We start from the raw sequence: 5,725 nt of genomic DNA, 5'->3' as shown, positions 1-5,725 counted from the left end.
GTTTTGGGCTTGCTTAAATTTTACATTTCTTACCCAAATTCTTTCCCATGTATCCAACATTATTGGTTGTTCAATATTTTGAGCCCACTTTATCATACAGTCTTTAACTTGTTCTGTTTCAGAATCCATCTGTACTAATACATTGTATATCCTCTTTATATGCATTAAACTTTGATCTCTTATTTGTTTAAATAAATTATCCTCGACTTGCATGAAACCAATTTTTTAGTCTGTTTTCCACCTGGCCTGTAGCTGTCCATACTGGAACCATGTTTGAATTGCGTTTTCCTCTTTTAATACATCTAAGGATTTTAGTTGTAATACACCCCTTTCCAGGGTAAGAAGCTGTCTGTAAGTAATTATTTCCTGTTTTTGTGCTATGTTCATATTTTCTATTGTATGTCTAGGAATTGCCCACATGGGTATCTTATCATTTAATTTATATTGATATTTTTTCCAAACCCGCAATAAAGCATTCCTTAAAATATGACTTTTAAAATTTTTGTCCACTTTTTTGTTGTATAACAGGTAAGCATGCCAGCCATATACCAGATCATACCCCTCGATATTAAGTATCCTATCATTAGTTAAAACAATCCAATCACTAATTACAGATAATGCTACTGCATCATAATATAATTTTAAGTTGGGTAATTTCAAACCTCCTCTCTCACGCACATCTTGCATTATTTTTAGCTTTACTCTCGGCTTCTTTCCTGCCCGTACAAATTTATTAATACCCTTCTGCCATTCTAGCAGGTTCACATCTTTTTTAAGTATAGGTAGCATTTGGAAAAGAAATAAAAATTTAGGTAAAATATTCATTTTCACTGCTGCTATTCTTCCCAGCAAAGATAACTGTAACTTGTCCCATTTTTTCATCTCTGTCTGTATACTATGCCAAAGTGGTTCATAATTATACTTATATAATTTCCCATTTGAGGTTGAAATATTAACTCCTAAGTATTTGACCTTCTTAACTATTTCACATCCTATCATTCCTCCTAGTTCTTCCTTTTGTTTAGTATTCATATTTATAGCTAGTATTTTTGTTTTCCCTAGATTTATTTTAAAGCCTGACACTTGACCGTATTGGTTAATCATTCATTAAGATCATACTAGATTCCTGCGGTTGGTCTAATATTATAACCAAGTCATCCGCAAAAGCACGCACTCTATATTCTTGCTGCTTAATCTGAATTCCCTTTAGACCCTCCAAGCCCCGTATTTTGATCAGCAGTATTTCCAAAGTTATAATAAACAGTAATGGAGACAAGGGACAACCCTGTCTTGTATCTTTTCCAATTTGAAAAGAGTCTGTTAAACTTCCATTAACTATAATTTGAGCCGTTTTGCTGTTGATATATTGCTTTGATTGATTGTAAGAAACTTTCTCCTATTGCACTCCACTTGCATGCAGTTTTTCTTCTCGTTCCATCTGCCAGGATTGCATTCTTGTTTCAGGAATTCATGTAGCCACCCATTTTTGGCAGATGTTTGTGACTTTTATGAGGCCATATGTTTTTCACACATATGACCATTGCAGCGTCCCCATGGTCACATGATCAAAATTCAGACTCTTGGGAACTGACTGCAGTAGTATCCTGGGGTCATGTGACTACCTTTTCAACCTTCTGACAAGCAAAGTCACTGGGAAAACCAGATTCACTTAACAACAGTGTTACTAACTTAACTGCAGTGACTCACTTAACAACTGTGGCAAGAAAGGTTGTAAAATAGAGCAAAATTCACTTAACGAATGTCTCACTCAGCAACAAAAAATTTGGGCTGAGTTGTGGTCGTAAGTCGAGAATTACTTGAACCTATTGCACTTAGGCATTATACATACAATTAAATTCATAGGATCTCCACTAGAGGGAGGGGAAAAAACCTCAAGGCTAACTTACATTTGAAGATCTGAGGGATTTCCAAACAATGAAAGATTTGTGTTGGGCTATCAGATGGAGCTCAATATGCGTTAAAGAACAACAGCAGCAATCAAAATACACAAACTATATGCCGGAGGCATGACAAGTGTGAGACTAAAATAAAAGACTAAAATAAAGACAAGTGTGAGACTAAAAACAAAGGCAGAAATAGACAGCAACAGTGGAAAAGAAACCACTTCTAAGATGTAGGAATGATGGCCTGAAGAAACGTGGCTTCCTAAATGAAGAAATCTATTTTTAAAATGTGATTTTATTTATTTTATTTTTATATTTACATGCCAGTTATCTCAATGTCTGATTGAATATGATTTCTTCACTGCAGAAAAGACAACCCAACACTCAGTGGCATAAAGTCTAGGACTTTAAATATATAAAGAACATATAAATAAAACATATAACGAGTGGTTGCTGGTATTGGGTATGCCTAGTTTAATGAAAAGAAAGACTGGGGGTGGCATAACAGCACAACAGCATAACAGTGGAGTGAAAGGATAGTTGCCACAAAGAAGAGAGGCTCAACCTATTCTCCAAAACACCTAAAGGCAGGAGAAGCAACGGATAGAAACTAATAAAGGAGAGAAGCAATCTAGAACTAAGGAGAAATTTCCTGGCAGTTAGAGCAATCAATCAGTGAAACAACATGCCTCCAGAAGTTGTGGATGCTCTGACACAGGGAGTTTTTAAGAAGAGATTGGACAATCATTTATCTGAAATGGTGCAGGGTTTCCTGCCTGAGCAGGGGGTTGGACTAGAAAACCTCCAAGATCCCTTCCAACTCTGTTATTCTATTATCTAGTCGTCTTCCTTTCTTGCTACAGTTCTCATTGTTTCAAAGCCATTCTTCCCATAGCTTTCTAAAGGTAGTTCTTTTTTTTTTTTACAACTACAATTCAGCCCCAAATTTCCGTTGCGAAACAATGCAATTGTTAAGTGAGTTTTGTCTCATTTTACAACTTTTCTTGCCACATTTGCGAAGTGAGTTGCCGACGTTACTAAGTTAATAACCCAGTTGTTAAAAGATTCTGGCTTCCCCCATTGATTTTGCTTGTCAGAAGGTTGCAAAAGGGGGTCACATGACCTCGGGACATGGCAACTGTCATAAATTCATGGCAGTTGCTAAGCACCTGAATTTTGATCACATGACCACAGGAATGCTACACAGTCATGTCACCGTTTTTAGGCCACTGTAACTTTGAATGGTAATTAAACCATTGTAAATTGTAAATCAAGGACTTTCTGTGATTCCTATAATTTCCTTAGAACACAAGAATTCTGCTCCCAGCTCCTGAAAGGTTCATGCATTGAGGCCTAAATCTTTCTTTCAAGATGTTTCTAGTTCAGAGAGAGGCACTGGAATTTTTCACCCAATGCAGGAAGGGAATAACATCTGGATAAAATGACTTTTGATAGCGGGTGCTGCCATCCATCCTTTTCCCCATTATTTTTCTGCTCTCCATCTCCCACTAATCTGTTTATCTCTCAGCGGGATTTCTCTCTCTCCTGTCTCCGTGGTGATGTCGTTGACAAGTGTGGTAATTAAGTACGGAATTGCTCCAGATGTTCTCTTGCTAGAAGAGTAAACAAGACTTGCTGTCCCTCGGATGGGGACGTAAGGAGGGAAAGAGTGCTGGACTTGCATGTGAGAAACGCAGAATTCGAAAGGAAGACTTGGATCCAATAGAAGAGAATATCAGTAGCTCAGGGTTGAACTATGGAGTCCTTACTGCTCTCTGGGTTTGGTTGTTTCCTTGCAGATGTTTCATTACTCAACTAGGTAACACCATCAGGGAGACTTGGATGTTTGGGGATGAGAGAAGGAAAGCCAAGACTATGTTCCTTGGTGGATCCTGGGTGAAAAATGGCAATAGTGACTCTTTGAAGTTACAACAGACACCTAAAAGTTCCAGAGTTCCAACAGCTGCACACACGTGGTTCATTTGGGTGCTTGGCAACCACTTCAATTTTATTACTTGTTACAGTGTTCCATGGTCATGTGACAGCAATGTACAATGTTGTGTTTTTTTGCTGGTTTCCAGACTTTTCAGCCAATTTCCAACAAAAATGCCATTAGGAATACTTAGATTTGCATAATAACCATGACATCATTTAACGACCCCTGCAAAATAGTCCTAAAATTGGATCTGGTTATGTGGGTGCCTTAATTTAGGATCATCATTATTTACAACGGAAATTCTAGGGCTCATTATGGTTATAAATTGAGGATTATCTGTATTGTGCATGTAGTTGGAGGCACTGCTCTGGAGTGGCTCACAGCAGTGGGTCTGGAGAAGTAATTTGGGGCACTTTAACCAGTGAAGGAAATACAGAAATTAATATGAAGTGTTTTTTTTTAAAAAAATCCTTGTACTAATCTCCTATTAAATAAAAAGGTTAAAAACAGTTTCATATTAACTGCTTGGCGGAAGCCAAAACAACCTTCAGCTTTGTGTAGAACAAAGACAAGACTTTGAGGTCCTTGGTGCTCTCTGAGCTTAGTTGTTTTCTTGCAGAGATTTCATTACCCCTCTAGGTAACATCATCAATGCCAGAAGGGAGTGGGGTTTGCTCCCTGTTTATACACCAGAGGTTTGCCCTGTCAGTTTTGGTGGTGGGGAGTTCTTGGTAATTCCTTCGTTAGGCTGTTGTTTAGGCTGATGATGTTACCTGGTTTGGTAAACTGATGATGTTACCTGGTTTGGTAAACATCAACCCTGAGCTCCTAATATTCTCTTGTATCAGTAAAGACTCTCGGTCAGAGAGGCAGGAAGAGAACTGCAAGCCAAGAATCCATTTCTATTGGCTCTTCATGAGTCCTATCACCCATAGGCAAAAGTCGAGGCCTACTCCTTTAGCCATCCCTCTACTTTCATGTTTCCAACTGATCTGATTAGAGCATGCTGGAAACTGTACATGTTCAGGCAGATTGATCAGCCACGCCTTCTCCTGTAGTGCTACCTTTTTCTCACAGAAGGCAAAGCAGTGAAACACAAATCCTGCAGCTACAGGATGGGCTCCCTTCCTTCCTTAGTGGGTCCTAAAACCGTCTTCCACCCTCATATTAGCATTCTGGGCTTCCAATATTCTCTTTATTTTTCAGCACTCTTTATGGGGTTATGATGTTTGGACCATTTGAAAAGACATTAGTGATGTTTTGAAGAAGGGGTGGAGGGGAGGTAGCAGGTTCTATAGAGTCCCCTGTGGCAACTCACAAGCCTTAATGCCCTTCCTGTCTAATTATTACTGCCATTCTAGTTTCAAGATTCCTTTAATAAATTTTTTATTGAAATTATAATATAAAATACAAATGAAAACAAAGATAATGGGGAAATGGGGAAGGGAAAAGAGTGAGAACAAGAAGTGTGGGCTAAGGGAGGGAAAAAATGAACTGTCAACTTTTTTCAGCACAGCAGAATAAGAATAATACAATATAACTACAACTTTTTACTTTTACATATTTAGTATATATTATCCATTTGCATAAATTTACTATCTAATTAGTAAATCTAAGAGTCAGAATTTCATTTTTTTCTGTCTTGAGCACAAAGCCTAGACGTGGTTTCCCAATAGAAACAAAATTGGACATATTCTTTTCTTTAATTAAAGAGGTTGATTGGGCCATCCCTACTAATGCCATCAGTTTTATCTTGCTAAGTGGCATAATTCCTGTTTCCTTAGCCAGTGTCCCACAACAAAATAACTAAGTCTATTCCAACACCACCAATGCTACAAAAAAGATAAAAGCAATTTCACAATGGACAATGCATTTCAAACTTTCC

This window comes from Thamnophis sirtalis, unplaced genomic scaffold, assembly GCF_051295495.1.
Source record: "Thamnophis sirtalis isolate CommonGarterSnake01/CBP01778 unplaced genomic scaffold, rThaSir2_p1.2 scaffold_4, whole genome shotgun sequence".
Classification (NCBI taxonomy): domain Eukaryota; kingdom Metazoa; phylum Chordata; class Lepidosauria; order Squamata; family Natricidae; genus Thamnophis; species Thamnophis sirtalis.
The sequence above is the reverse complement of the archived record's forward strand: the minus strand, read 5'-3'. Positions refer to the sequence as shown.